Below are 16,522 nucleotides of genomic sequence, written 5' to 3'. Positions count from 1 at the left end.
AGCGTGAAATGGTCTTTGCTTTTATTTTATTTTTTTTGCTATTCTTCCTTCTGTATCCCCTGTCTGACATTCAATAAAGCCATGGCGTGAGTTCCACTTGGTGAGTGAGTGGGCAGTTAGAAAACCAGTACCACTCCATTAATTCAATACAAAAAGGAATCACTCTCGTCCCTCCCTCAAAATATCTGTCAAATAGACAATCACCTTTTCTTCCAAGATTCAAATTCCTCCTATTTATTTAGCTTTGGAAAATTAATATTATGCCCAATTGAAGTAAACTGTATCACATAAAAATGATTCTTAATCCCGTTTATCAGATTCTTCACTTCCTCTGTCTTCATAAATAATTAATCAAGATTATCAGCTTCACGGAAAAATATTTAGAATTGAGAGTCCTCAGTGACTTCTAAATATTTTTCTATCTACTGGCTAACACGGTACCCAGATATATTTCTTTCCTGTATCAGCTTCACGGAGGGATCAGGAAACAGCTGCTGTCTATATATGTCTATGGAGATGGAAGAGAGATGAGGTAGCAGATGCAGGAAGAGAAATACTCAGTATGGATCTGCTTCTACCAACTACAAACAACATGGGGAAGGTTGTAGTCAGTTTTTTACTGTCTCACATTAGTGCTAGAATCATTCAACACCATTCATTACTGTTGCATGATTTCTAAATGTTGCTGCCATTTACCAATGAGGTTTTCAATTAGCTGCAGCGGTCACGTGTAATATGCAGCACATTACCATTGCAGCCAGAGTAAACAGATGGCTAACGGGAAGAATTAGGGGTGCAGTACTAGAAATTGGTAGGTATATATTATTTGCTTATTTTAGCTGCTGTCTGGAGCTTGCTACTTAACTTATGTAAAATGGGGTATTCCCTGTGACAGTGTCTCTGGCACAGTACATGAGGGGTGATATGTGTCACTTCGCATAATGGCGTCAGTGATGTGAAATGAGGAAATGTGTTCTCCAGCACACTACGTGTTGAGAGGGCTAAACTAAAATGGGCTGGTTTTAGGTGGGCACCCATAGAGTTGGGGGGGTGCCCACCATATCTCCTCCTGCAGAGCCGACACCGGCTTGTGTACTGACAGGACTTGCGATGATGTCACGGTCATGTGATCATCACATGGTTAGGTCAAAAAGCAAGACATAAGATTCAGTGAGGGTTGTGTCTTGGGAGAGGAGGAACTCCCTCGCGGCTCCAGGAGGAGCTGTAGAATTTATGTGTTACCTGCAGTTGATTCCTGCAGGGAAAGCACCCTTTTGAACTTTATGTTGATTTTGTTTATTCATTACTCCAGAAAGGCCACATTTGCATAATTTAACGCCGCCATGGTTTATGTTGTCTTTTAATAAATCAGCAAGTGATTTACCTCAAGAAGCGTTCCTGAGTCTACCTCTGCAACAGTGGCGTAACTACAAAGTTATGGGCCCCGGTGCGAACTTCCAAATGGGGCCCCCCCCCCTACCTCCGTGACGCCCCCCCACCCCCTTCCCCTAGATACGCCTCGGACTGTTGCAGGAATCTCCTGCACTGCAACATGGTGTTGGGTGCCAGCACAGCCCGCACAGTGGTATATCCAGCACAGCCCGCACAGTGGTATATCCAGCACAGCCCGCACAGTGGTATATCCAGCACAGCCCGCACAGTGGTATATACAGCACAGCCCGCACAGTGGTATATACAGCACAGCCCGCACAGTGGTATGTACAGCACAGCCCGCACAGTGGTATATACAGCACAGCCCGCACAGTGGTATATACAGCACAGCCGGCACAGTGGTATATACAGCACAGCCCGCACAGGGTTATATACAGCACAGCCCGCACAGGGGTAAATACAGCACAGCCCGCACAGGGGTATATACAGCACAGCCCGCACAGGGGTATATACAGCAGAGCCCGCACAGGGGTATATACAGCACAGCCCGCACAGGGGTATATACAGCACAGCCCGCACAGGGGTATATACAGCACAGCCCGCACAGTGGTATATCCAGCACAGCCCGCACAGTGGTATATCCAGCACAGCCCGCACAGTGGTATATCCAGCACAGCCCGCACAGTGGTATATACAGCACAGCCCGCACAGTGGTATATACAGCACAGCCCGCACAGTGGTATGTACAGCACAGCCCGCACAGTGGTATATACAGCACAGCCCGCACAGTGGTATATACAGCACAGCCCGCACAGGGGTAAATACAGCACAGCCCGCACAGGGGTATATACAGCACAGCCCGCACAGGGGTATATACAGCAGAGCCCGCACAGGGGTATATACAGCACAGCCCGCACAGGGGTATATACAGCACAGCCCGCACAGGGGTATATACAGCACAGCCCGCACAGTGGTATATACAGCAGAGCCAGCACAGGGGTATATAGAGCACAGCCCGCACAGGGGTATATACAGCACAGCCCGCACAGGGGTATATACAGCACAGCCCGCACAGGGGTATATACAGCAGAGCCCGCACAGGGATATATACAGCACAGCCCGCACAGGGGTATATAGAGCACAGCCCGCACAGGGGTATATAGAGCACAGCCCGCACAGGGGTATATACAGCAGAGCCCACACAGGGGTATATACAGCAGAGCCCGCACAGGGGTATATACAGCACAGCCCGCACAGGGGTATATGCAGCACAGCCAGCACAGGGGTATATAGAGCACAGCCAGCACAGGGGTATATAGAGCACAGCCAGCACAGGGGTATATAGAGCACAGCCCGCATCTCATCCCCCCCCCCCCCCCGATAATGGCCCCACAGTCCGGTGAAAAAAAAAAAAAAAAACTCTCCTCACCTTTCCTTTTGCCCGCGCTGCTCCTGGCGGCTGCAGTCTGCCCAGGACACTGCAGGTGCGCGATGATATGACATCATCGCGCACCCGCAGTGTACTGTCAGAGGCAGAGCGGGGAATGATGGGAGAGGGAGCGTCAGGTGACGCTCTCCTCCATCATTGCATTGAACTATACCGGTGTCATAGACGCCGGTATAGTTAAATGCGGCGGCGGCGGCGGCGGCGGGGGAGGAACAGTGCAGCGGCCCACTACTGGCATCGGCTCTTCTGGCATTTGCCAGAAGTGCCCGATGTCCAGCCCGGCCCTGCCCTGACCTGCCGGCCCGGGGCCCCTGACCTGCGGGGCCCGGTCGCAATGGCGACCGCTGCGACCGCGGTCGTTACGCCCCTGCTCTGCAAGCAGCCAAATGAAGCAACCCCTCACATCCCATATTTTAAAATTTAAGACTAGTATACAGTATATAAAGTATAGGATAAAATAATGACATATTGAAATATAAGACCAATTTAATAAATTAACAGATTGCAGTACTGATTCAGCACTCTGGGAATTGCAGTACAGGCTCCATACAAGTAAATGTGGCCAGCTGGTAATCCCTACTCAAGTAGATATCCTGAATTTACTTTGTACAGGGAATACATTATAGGGACCGCAGCACTGAGTTTTAATTTTTAGGATTAATGAGGGTCCCAGAGGTGGGATCACAACCAATTATATAATATTAGCATATTCTAAACATTTACTAAAATTTTATAGGATATAAATACTCCTTATTCTTACTACTATTACTCCACTGAGGTCACTTAATCATTGTTGAAAGGTCCAAAACAACAGAAAGTCCTAGCCTATTATAATTGGGTGCAATAATACTGAACCATTCCAACCTCATGGGATTCAGTACCTCGGGCTGTCTCAATGTTCACTTGGGCCATCGGATAGTCTTTAGCATCCCCTTGAAAGCAACGGACACCCAACTATTTCCCAGGGATCAATTGAAGAGGGAGTGTGGCCCTTACTAGGGACACCAAACACCCTGAGTCTAGTAGTCCAGTCATTTGCAGACCATTCACTTTTACAGAACAAGCTTGTGGCCCCACGTCAGGTGGACAGTCCACACTGCAACCCGGATATGCATAGAATGAACAAGGGCTTCCCATGATACAGTCCATTTTTGCTCATGGTCAGGGGACAATGGGCAGCTATATAACCTGGGCCATGACATCTCCTGCAAATTACATCCCCTGTTGAGACCCTTGACATGACCTTCAACGCCACCCAGACTTTGGACGATCAATCACCCTTTTTAGCCTCCATTCCCCAGTATGGAGTATGTTGCCTCCACAGAGAACCGTCGACCACTTAATACCTTTTGACCAGTCTGACCAAGTCATTGGCGTTTCGGGGATCTCCTTGTGCAACCCAAGTCTGCATCGGGCTCAGAAGGGAATGCATGAGCCGGTCCATTACAACTCGCTCTACCATCTGCGGTGGGGTAGAGGATTTCGGCTGCAACCACTTTTGAGTGAGGTGCAGCCGATCAAACATTTGGGAGCAAGGGGGTTTGTCATGGTGATATGCCCAGCGGTTGACTCGTTGTTCCCTGACAGACATCGTCACCCCCAAGCGGGAAAAATTTCCGTTTTTAATCTCGCATATTTTTCGGCTTCCTATTAGGCCAAATCATAGTAGGCCTTTTGTGGCTCCCCTGTTAAGTATGGCGCCAGGACTTCCGCCCACTGCTATCGTGCCAGTTTCTCTCTATCGTTGACCCTTTCAAAAACGGTTAAAAAGGCCTCTATATCGTCCCCGGGATCATTTTCTGCAAGGCTCTCTTCACCACTCTCCAGATAGAAAAAATATCATTTGACCTTGCAGTTGGAGCACCCGACGTGCCACAAACCTCCTCTGTGAATAAATCAATCTGCTACTGCTGTTGTCACTGCTGCTGCTGGATCTGTTGCTGATACTGCTGCTAGAGCTTTTCCATAAGTAGCTTACTTGTCTCCAATTGTGCCCACTGTAGCTGTGCGTCTGTGGCTGTTGGGCTTGCACCAGGTGTTTAATCAGGTCCTCCATGCTGTCTGACGCTGCTACCTGGCCTATAGCCACCTTCAGGGTCGGACTGGCCCACCGGGATACCGGTGAAATGCCCGGTGGGCCCCGACCCAGAGAAAAGGAGAAGGAGGAGGAGGAGGGAAAAAAAAGAGATCCGGGCCCTTTAAATCTTCGGGCGGCGCCGACCGCCGCCACGACCAGGGCCCCCCCGGTGCCAGCGCTGGCATCGGGCCCCCCTTCTAATACTCACCTCTCCTGGTTCCTGCGGCAGCTGCAGCGTCTTCAGCGCCCTCTGACTCTGCAACGTCTCAGGGCAGAGGGTGCGATTACGTCATCACTGTGTGATAGAAATATATATATCATGTAGATCTCACTTGCATGTATACTCCTCTATAATCAAATATATACTTATATGCTCACAGCTAATATATACATTATAATCAATGGTTTAAAATGGCTGACACGAACTGAACTGATATAAGCCTGATATAACCCAGACAGATCATATGGGGTTTTCCACCCCTAAAAGCAGAACAGAGTCAGATGTTTGGTGACTGCTGGTCAGGTGTCTCCACTTTGTCCTAGACAGAGAACTCGAGTTTAGTTGCTTGATCAGCAGTCATATGAGCATTAATCACAATATTCCATATATGTTTAGATAACCAATGACAGAGGAGCTAGACAATATGGTAATTAACTAACCACCCCTGACAACCCCTAACCACTCCTTTCTATGTGAAAATATAAAACTATGTATGTACAATAAAGTTTCAGTATTGATGGAATGTTGTTCTGTCACAGTTGTGTACAGTCCATTCTTGATGAGCGCTCAAAATACTCAGTCTAATTGGGAGCGGCCACAGCACACACAGGGATATATTTATCCAACCCTAATATTTCCATAACAGAATGGCGCCCAACGGCTCGGATGAAACGCACGGGATCCTTCTTACCGGAGATACGGAGGTTTCGGCCATGGCACTGCCACAGGGGCAGGAGACTGCGCAGCTCCATAAGAAAGGTAAGAAAATGTTATCATCTTACCTGAAAGTCCCCTGTGCCCAGTCCTTGTCTATGCCTCTTGCCGGTCAGATGTGGTCACAAATTCCCAGGTAGTGTAAAAAATCCGTAGCCACGAATCCACCCTGGGAGGTGTCTGCTGTGTACCGTGTATATGTATTTGTGTAAAATCCGAGAGAGGAAGGAAAAAGTGACTTTTGTTTGTGGTTGCTGAGAAACAGACCGCAGGAGGTCAAATCGCTCGATAAGTTATTGCAGGATTCCCGTGCATAGGAGGAACACGCAGAGTTCCGGGGCAGGTAGTCCCATGTTCCAGGCACGGGTAGTGATAACTTAAGAGGGCTACTGCAGATTCCCGTAGTGCCGGCGATCCAGTCAGGACGTCCGGACCGGGGTGGTAGATTTCCCGCTTGTTGTGCTTCTCAAGCACTCAGGTGGCCCGGGCGCAGGTGCGTCCAGTGCGATTGGCAGTAGTCTGTTCCCAGCGCAACCTGCATGTGTCACAGAATTTAAAAGGGCATCTCTCGGATTGTCTGTCTGTTTGTGTCATGTACTATTGCCGCTTTAAGAAGCAGAAATAGTTCTCTTGTCCGAACTTCCTCTTTCTCCGTGCTGTTTAGCAGAGAGATATGCATTGTAAATCAAACTGTCACATCTTTTTTTTTTTTTCTGACTGTTTTCAGCTGCAATGCTGGGTATGTGTAGTTTTTTTGTGAAGAAGTGAAATTTAAATTGTATCTATCATTTTTTGATGTGACCTACGTGTTTTCAGAAATGTGATTTTAGTGACATTTGATATTATTGCAATGGCATACGGAGTAAAAGAGGAAGTGTGTCTCTGACTGCATTTGAGCGCAGAGATTCTAAAGGAAAAAAAAAAAAAGAGAAAAGCCGTTTTAATTTTTAATTTTTTTTTACTCTCTTAAAGGGTCTTTCTTTTTGCGGCATTTTAAAGTTTTTTAATTAAGTTTTCTTCAATCTTCAATCTCTTTACCTTTTTATTTTTTATTTATTTTATTTTTGAAAAAAAAATTTTTCCTCTTGTATCAAAGTTTTGAGTTTTTGGTTGTGAACTAAGTTTTTGACGGTTTTTCTTATCGTTTTGAGTTTTTCTTAGTGTTTTATATACTCATTTTTAGAAGTTTTTTTTAGTACTGTTTTCTTTTCTCATTTTTGTGTGTTTTTCATTTTCATTTTTTTGCTTTTGCTATGGGGAATAAAGTGGCCGAGCAACAGGAAAGTCTTTTTACTTCCTGATGAGAAAACAGCCCCTAGATAGTGGCAGAATACGAAGGTGTTAAGTATGTGAAGATTTTTGGAGGGTATAAAGTACGTGAAATTCATTAGAATGGCAGACTTCAAGCTGCGGAGTGCGTTGACGTAGAAGGGAAGTTACAGTAGCTGATGTTAGATTGCTGAATACTAATACATGGTATGAAGTGGCAGCAGAGCTTACATCGTTTAGGTGGTACAGAAAGTTATGTGAGCAAACCAGGAAGTGATTTTTGTGGGTATGAGACGGGAGAATCTGCGCAGTCTGCTTTTAGCAGAATCCATGGTGTAGGTAGTTATTTTTGCACAGTATGTGGCGCGCCCCGTCTCTCCCTACAGGGAGAAGGCATAATTGCTCCTCTCTATTATTCTTGTTGTTCTCATCTATCCTCTTTTTTTCTCTGTCAGTCTTTTTCTCTCCGCATTCTCTCTCCTTTCTCTCTCCTCTCTCTCCACATTCTCTCTCTCTCTCTTCCTCTCTCTATCTCTCTCCTCCATACCCTCCATCTTCTCCTCCCTCCTTCTCCACTCCCCCACACCTTTCTCCTTCTTTTCCTTCTCCACACCCATCTCTACTCCCTCTTCTCCTCACCCTCTTTCTCCCCGCCTTCTCTCTCCATCACTTCTCCTCCCTCTCTCTCCACATTCTCTCTCCTCCTACTATTCCTTTGTCTCACTCATCACCCCCTCCTCCTTCTTCTTCCTCTTTTTTCCTCCGTGTTGCCGGCTGGGCCAACGCCCAATTCAAACAATATGCTTCTTACAGCACAAGGTGTCCCTGGCACAGTCCAGCCATTGCCAGTTGTGATATCGGGGAAAGAAGGTGAAAGCCCCCCCTACAGTGGGCAGCCCTAGACACATCAGGCAGCAGTCAGCTCAGCCCTGGGTGCAGAGGGGGGAGGAGTGATATCAGAACGAGCTCACTGACAGATCCTCCGTTACCTCATTTCACAGTCAACAATATTGTAACCCTTAAGGTTTTACATGAACTTTGATATCACCATGTATTGATAATGTACAGCTTCAGCACCGGTCAGAGCTGCCTACATCCACATTCACACCAACATGAAACTATAATCCTAATCCATCATAGCTTCAGCAAGGGGGGAGACATCCTCACACAAAAAAGCAACTTCTAAGTCCAAAATCAGTCAGTGTACGACCCCAGTACAAGCCATCACAACTATTCCTCTGATGAAGATGAAGAGGGAACATCATACATGCTGTCTAGTACTAGAAAAGAAACCCACAGGCACCAAGAATGCAAGGGCAGATAGAGGCACCGCCATTACACTATGTGCACTGCACTTCAAGTCAGGTGACAATAGTCCAGACCCAGGGATGCATCCCATGCCATTTTACCGAAGAATGTAGCAGAAGCAGCAAACATATGCAGCCAGCTGGAATGATCTCTGGGCCATGAATGAAAATAGAAGCAGGTGATGCACTCTGGCCAATCATGAAGGAACAATTCAAACTTCCAGCAGAATCAGACATACACGCTTGGGAGTCAGGGCCACAGCTAATTGAACAGCTCAGAGAGTGGGCCAAAGGCAGATTGGCAGGACAAGCCATGACATGAGCCAAGATAAGACAGAGTCTGTAAAGAAGTTTCATTGCAGAGTAATGCAAGTATTCCAAGACTTGGGCTTCACCATTGATGACCAGATACACAGGCCTTTGTGCATGGACTGAGACAGCCAATCAGGAAACCACTGATAGTGGCTAGGCCTAGGAACAGGTCAATAGCAGTGGACTGACCCAGAAAAAATGTTTTATGTGCGCCTAGGAGACTGTCTATTGCCGATTGTCACCAAAACTGCCACCATTATAGCACCACAAAAGAGCACAAAGAAGGAAAAGGGTGACATGCTGCTGAGAACACCAGAAGGGAAGCCAGAGGTGAAGACGCTACAAAGTGCCGATCGACACACCGGAAGAACCGCTGCAGACTCCAGAGAGGAGACACCGACCTCAATAAGGTTAGCAAAGGGGAGAAGCTATGTGGGAGCAGGGGGAAGAAGTGATGGCAGATGCAGCCACAGCCCCTGTAATGCCCCAAGACCTTGGGTTGGATGCAGCCGCCGGTCTCATGGCACCCCCGGGCCTCGTCACGAATGCACCTGCAGGCCCCATCTTACCACCGCAGCATCAATCAGCAGGCCGGACCCCGCAGCCGCTACAGTACCCATCATGCCATTGTCCACAATAGCCAAAGGGATTGAGTCCCAACCAGGGGTGCAGAAGACAGCCCCTCTCATGGTGACCACTGACCTGGAAGCCCAACCACCCTACAAAGACAGAAGAAGTGTCAAGGGTTACATCTGTGGCAAGTTTGGCCATTTCCAGAACCAGTGCAAAGCACTCATGCCCCCGAAGAGACTGGACCCATGCAACCCAAGAGTTGGTCCAGAGAAAAAGGTCAAGGAGGAAGTGCAGAAAGCAGTGAAGTACCCCATCCATAGGACAGAGGCAAGCAAGCCAGGTCCGCAAGACACTACGCTCCTGACATGTAAAACTTCATCTGCAGGACCAATACCTCAAATTACCCTTAAAATGGATGGCGTTGTCAGATCCAAAGTGGTGCAGCCAGAAGTGTGATGACACCTGTGGAACTCACTGATCCCACCTGCCTATCAGAATCCTCTGTGTCTCGCATGAGCATTGATGGTCAAGTCAGACATTCTCAGCTTACAAAGCCACTGAGCGTGTGCACTCAGCCAGGACACTCTATCCTGTCCCAGTTTGTGGTGTAAAGGACCTGCCACTCAACCTGCTGGGAGCGAACCTACTGCAGAAGCTGAAGGCAACCACAGTGTTCCAGGAAGATGGGACAGTGACACTTACTTCATCCCTGACCCAAGAAGAGTCATGCTGGCGGTCCTACAAGAACATTAAGCAACCAATGAGGCCTACTCAAGGAGGTACTGGACATAGTACCAGAAAGTCTATGGTCTAAGGGACCCCAGCACGTGAGAAAACCTCAAGTTGCCCCAGTACGGGTGTCACTCAAGCCATGTACCCCGTACCCTCGTAAGGCCCAGGCCAGGCCTAGAGTCAAGCTGCCTCTCACCAACTGAAGGTCTACCTGGAAATAGGAATCATTGTTCCTCGCAAATCGCCTTGCAATACCCCGCTTTTCCCCGTCAAGAAAAAGACTGTAAAAGGAGAGCCAGCCAAGTTCAGAATGGTATATAACCTGAGAGCTGTGAATGACGCCACAGTGTTTGAAACTGCAATTATGCCGAATCCGCACACTCTGCTCTCGAATGTGCCTGCCACAGCAAAAGTGTTCACAGTGACCGACCTGGCTGAGGTTTTCTCCAGTGTTCCCCCTTCACCCGGATGACCAGTTCCTGTTTGCCTTAATGCACCAGGGGGGACACCACACATGGACAGTGATGCCACAGTGGGCCCAGAACAGCCCTTCACAGTTCACCAAAGCAATGTCCACAGTTCTCACCAACCGAGTCACAGAACAAGCAGAAGTAACCCTGCTACAATACATGGACAATCTGCTCCTTTGTGCAGTTGACTTTGACACGTGTAAAGCCCATTCCTTGTATCTCCTACTCTACCTGGCGGAGCAGCACTGCAAGATCTCAAAGAACAAAGTCCAGTGGTGTCTGAAGCAAGTTACGTTCCAGAGACACTGTATTGCTCACCAGGCGAAACACCTGACAGATGACCGGAAGACCACAGTGGAGAAGATGGTCCCTCCGACAACTCCAAAGGTGCTACAGGCCTTCCTTGGTCTAGTTTCATATTGCAGAGCCTGGATCCCTGATGCTTCCGTCCTAATGCAGCCTCTGTGTGAATACGTCAGTGTGACCCCGTTCCTCCAGACAGATGTGGCCTTCAGTTCGTTCAAGAAGTTAAAAGGCTCTGTAGTCTCAGCGCCAGCACTAGGCCTATCTGACTACAAGAAGCCATTCCGTCTCTACTTGATGAGAAGAGAAGGCCTTGCTACTGGAGTCCTGACACAGCTTCAGGGGGGAAAGCAGAGACTTTCGGACTACTTTTCAGCTTGCCTGGATCCAGTTGCAAGGGAAGCCTCTTCCTCCCGCATGAGAGCAGCAGTTGCAGCACACGCCCTCCTGGACAGGACTACTGACATCAGTGGAAAAACCATTGGAAATCCTGGCTCTGCATGACATCTCAGCAATCCTCAACCAAACCCAGCTAAAACATCTCTCCACCACCAGGCATCTTCGCCTCCAGTGCTCTCTACTCCTGCCCAACAATGTCACCATCTCCAAATGCACAGTCCTCAATCCACCCACTCTACTCCCACTCCCAAGGGGGGATACAGATACGGATCCTCAGATAAAAAGTCTGATCAAAATCTGCATGATACCTTCTGCAGGGATCTGAATTTGCTCCGGACGGATGACCATGATTGCTTCAGCATCATGCAACAGGAAACAGCAGGACTACCCAAGGTGGCAGAAGAGCCACTGACCAACCCAGAGTTGATCCTCTATGTGGATGGCTCCAGATTTGCAGATGATGAAGGAAGATTCCACACGGGAGGTGCAGCGACCAGCAATCAAGAGATCCTGTGGTCCAGAAGTCTGCCGCCCAGTCTGTCAGCCCAGGAAGCAGAACTGATAGCGCTGATGAAGGCCTACCAGATGGCAGAAGACAAGACTGAGAAAATGTTTAACGATTCAAGGTACTTGCATGGCATAGCACACGACTTCGGACCCATCTGGGCTGCAAGGGACTTCCTCACAGCAAGCGGAACAACCGTGAAGCATCAATGGAGCCATTAAGGACCTGCTGAACACACTTCAACTTCCAAAAGTGGTGACAATGCTAAAAGTCAAAGCGCATGGAAAACTGAACACAGTTGGGGCACGAGGCAACAACATGGCGGATATGGCAGCCAAAGAAACAGTCAAGGGAAGACAATATGGACAAGTGGAAGAGGTCGTAGAGCCAGACGGCTACTACAGGACGGCTGAAGACAGGAAACCTGACAAGATGACATCCTGGGATCTGCTCAAAAAAGTTGCAAGAGCAAGCCCCAAAGGACAAGAAGGAATGCTGGATGCAGAAGTGAGCAACACATGAAGAAGGAAGGGTATACTAAATGGACTACAAACCCTGTTTACCCCGAAGCATGTACCCTATGGTGGTCCAGTGGGCACATGGGCCCACACACAGATTAAAGACACAGATGAATGATCCGATTGGTGCTTACTGGTTCGCTCCAGAAATCTCCACCCTAACAGCCAAGTTCATAAACAGCTGTCTGACCTGTGGCAAATGCAACCCTGGGAGAATGAAGAAAGTTCCCACACATCGTCTTGCCAGACCACTGTACCCCCTTCCAGAGGATCCAGATAGACCACATCCAGATGCCGCCAAGTGGAGGATTCGAATATGCCCTTGTGGTCGCGGACATGTTCTCAAGATGACAGCCAGAAGCTTTCCCAGTGAAGAACCAGTCAGCAAAGACTACTGCAAAGAAGCTACTCTCAGAGACGAGATATGCAGCTATGGGGTCCCAGAAGTGATAGAGAGTGACCAGGGACCTGCATTCACAGCAAACCTCACATGAGAGATCTAGTCAGCAGTAGGGTCAGACTTAGGCCTACACACTCCCAATCACACTACTCAGTGTTCAGGCACACTCCCAGAGGCCCAGGAAAGCTGTCACCATATGAAATTTTGTTTGTGTCTAGTCCCAGGTCAGGGGTATCTTTTCCCTCAGCAGCTGATTATGCAATATGATACTTTGTCTGCTTATGTAATTGAAATCACCAAGAAACTTGCTAACATCCATTCTCGAGTTTTTTTCTTCATTGCCAGATCCAGATTCAGTGTCCGGTATGCACTCCTCGAAGCCAGGAGACTGGGTGTTGGTGAAAAAGTTTGTAAGGAGAACACCACTCGATCCCAGATTTGATGGTCCTGTTCAAGTGCTGCTGATGACACCAAACTCTGCGAAACTGGAGGGAGGACCCGCTTGGATCCACTCATTGCATCGCAAGAAAGCTCCCCTACCAGAAGATGACACCCAAGCCAGAATGATGTTGCGGCCTGACCGAATAGATGACCTACCTGATAAAGACTACACATCGCTCACTACACATGCTATTGACTAAGAGACTGATTGCAACGAACCCCCGTTAGGGACAGATCTCCTGACCGCCCATTTGCGAAAAGTCTGTATGGAGTGGGGCACAGGCGTTAGGCTTGTGTCAGTTCGCCAACAGCACAAAAGAGTTGCAGCGCTTTGGGACAGGAGGCTAGGATTAGGGCAAGTGATATCTAAGGGGGGCTTGTGATAGAAATATATATATCATGTAGATCTCACTTGCATGTATACTCCTCTATAATCAAATATATACTTATATGCTCACAGCTAATATATACATTATAATCAATGGTTTAAAATGGCTGACACGAACTGAACTGATATAAGCCTGATATAACCCAGACAGATCATATGGGGTTTTCCACCCCTAAAAGCAGAACAGAGTCAGATGTTTGGTGACTGCTGGTCAGGTGTCTCCACTTTGTCCTAGACAGAGAACTCGAGTTTAGTTGCTTGATCAGCAGTCATATGAGCATTAATCACAATATTCCATATATGTTTAGATAACCAATGACAGAGGAGCTAGACAATATGGTAATTAACTAACCACCCCTGACAACCCCTAACCACTCCTTTCTATGTGAAAATATAAAACTATGTATGTACAATAAAGTTTCAGTATTGATGGAATGTTGTTCTGTCACAGTTGTGTACAGTCCATTCTTGATGAGCGCTCAAAATACTCAGTCTAATTGGGAGCGGCCACAGCACACACAGGGATATATTTATCCAACCCTAATATTTCCATAACAACTGCATGCTCAGCCTCTCTGTCCTGAGCGTTGCAGAGCTGGAGAGACACTGAGTGCACTGGACCTGCGCTGGGAACGGGAGAGGTGAGGATTTTTTTTTTCTTTATGTCTGACTGGGGCGGGGACCCATAATGATTTATGGAGGAGCAGGGAAGGGGGGCATAATACTGTGCGGGGGGGGTGGCATAATACTGTGCAGGGGGGCAATAATACTGTGTGGAGGAGCTGGGGGGCAAATACTGTGCGGGGGGCATAATACTGCGTGGAGGAGCTGGGGGGGGAAACTGTGCGGGGGGCATAATACTGCATGGAGGAGCTGGGGGGAAATGCTGTGCGGGGGGCATAATACTGCGTGGAGGAGCTGGGGGGAAAACACTGTGCGGGGGGCATAATACTGCGTGGAGGAGCTGGGGGGAAAACACTGTGCGGGGGGCATAATACTGCGTGGAGGAGCTGGGGGGGAAATACTGTGCAGGGGGGCATAATACTGGGTGGAGGAGCTGGGGGGAATACTGTGCGGGGGGCATAATACTGGGTGGAGGAGCTGGGGGGGAAATACTGTGCAGGGGGGCAATAATACTGTGCAGGGGGCAATAATCCTGTGCAGGGGGCATAATAATGTGCAGGGGTGGGCATAATACTGTGCGGGGGGGCATAATACTGTGTGGAGGAGCTGGGGGGGAAATACTGTGCGGGGGGGCATAATACTGTGCGGGGGGCATAATACTGTGTGGAGGAGCGGGGAGCCCATAATACTGTATGGAGGAGCTGGGGGCCCATGATGTGCTGTATGGAGGAGCATTACATGGGGCCCATAATACTATATGGAGGACTATGAGGTGCCCATAATACTGTATGGAGGAGCATTATATGGGGCCAACAATACTGTATGGAGGAGCATTATATGGGGCCAATAATACTGTATGAAGGAGAATTACATGGGGCCAATAATACTGTATGGTGGAGCATTATATGGGGCAATAATACTGTATGGTGTACTATGTGGTTCGCCCTAATACTGTATAGAGGACTATAAGGTGCCCATAATACTGTATGGAGGATCATTATATGGGGCCAATAATACTGTATGGAGGAGCATTATATGGGGCCAATAATACTGTATGGCGGACTATGTGGTTGGCCATAATACTGTATGGAGGACTATGAGGTGCCCGTAATACTGTATGGAGCACTATGTGTTGACCATAATACTGTATGGCGCACTGTGTGGTGCCTATATATTGTACTATATCTGTTTTTTTATCTCTGCATCAGGAATCGTGGCATGTGTTAAAGGGGCCCACTGATACTCTTTCGCCCGAGGCCCATGAAAACCTGGAGCTGACCCTGGCGACAACGCACATCAAGATGAATACCGGCTGCTACTGTGACAGGGCGCTCTGCTCTGTGACAGGCCATGTGTTGAAGTCACATAGCAGTTTTATTAAATGACTCCTGCAGCCTTTGATTGGCTGGCAGCCTTTCAATGTTACTGCTATGTGACATCAGCGCGCGGCCTGTCACAGAGCAGAGCACCCTGTCACAGCTGCAGTCGGCAGCCATTGTAACGACCACGCTGAATATGAAGCCAAAAGAGGATGCTGGGGAGCGCAAGAAGGTGAGAAGAATTCCCCATCTGTAGTTGGGCAAGGTAGTGGCCATAGGGACGGACATAGGGGCCCGGGGAGGGTACATTAAATAAAGGGGCCCAGGATGAGGACATTATTACTGGAAGGGCCCAGGATAGGGACCTTATTAATGTGGACATTGGGGTCCAAGATGGAGACATTAAATAAAGGGGCCAAGGATCTGGCACCTTATTAAATAAAGGGGTGACATAATTACTGTATTGAGGTCAGGATGAGGAACATACATTATTGGTTTATGGTGGCAAATGGGGACATAATTGCTGTAGGGGCCAATCAGGGGACATTATTACTGCTGTCATTTACTTTTGATCTTACTGTCTTCCATGGAGAGAACAAAAGGGTCCTGGTACTGAGGGTCATGCTACTGAGCAGGGTGGCACTATCTCTTTTTTTTCTTCATCTGACATAGTATAGAAGTCGAGGAACATAGTGGGGAATGTGCTCTGGAAGCGATCAGCTATAGCTAACTGTGTTATTTTCTGCAGAGATGAGTCTTTGCTGGAAGAAGTAATGGCGGTCTGCACTTGATGAAGAAAAAATACCTCAACTACAGATGTCACCGGTGAGTCAGTGTGTTGCTTGTACACTTACACTATATACTGTGTATAGAGCTCTTTTGTATAATGTCACTGGTGATCACTGTATTATGTGTACACTGACACTATATACAGAGCTTCTGTGTGTAAGGTCACTGGTGGTCACTGTATTACCTGTACACTGACACTATATACAGAGCTCCTGTGCATAATTTCACTGGTGATCACTGTATTACCCGTACACTGTGCAATATATACAGAGCTCCTGTGTGTAATGTCACTGGTGGTCACTGTATTACCCGTACACTATACA

This window comes from Ranitomeya variabilis, chromosome 6 (assembly GCF_051348905.1).
Source record: "Ranitomeya variabilis isolate aRanVar5 chromosome 6, aRanVar5.hap1, whole genome shotgun sequence".
Classification (NCBI taxonomy): domain Eukaryota; kingdom Metazoa; phylum Chordata; class Amphibia; order Anura; family Dendrobatidae; genus Ranitomeya; species Ranitomeya variabilis.
Note: the sequence above shows the minus strand (reverse complement) of the source record.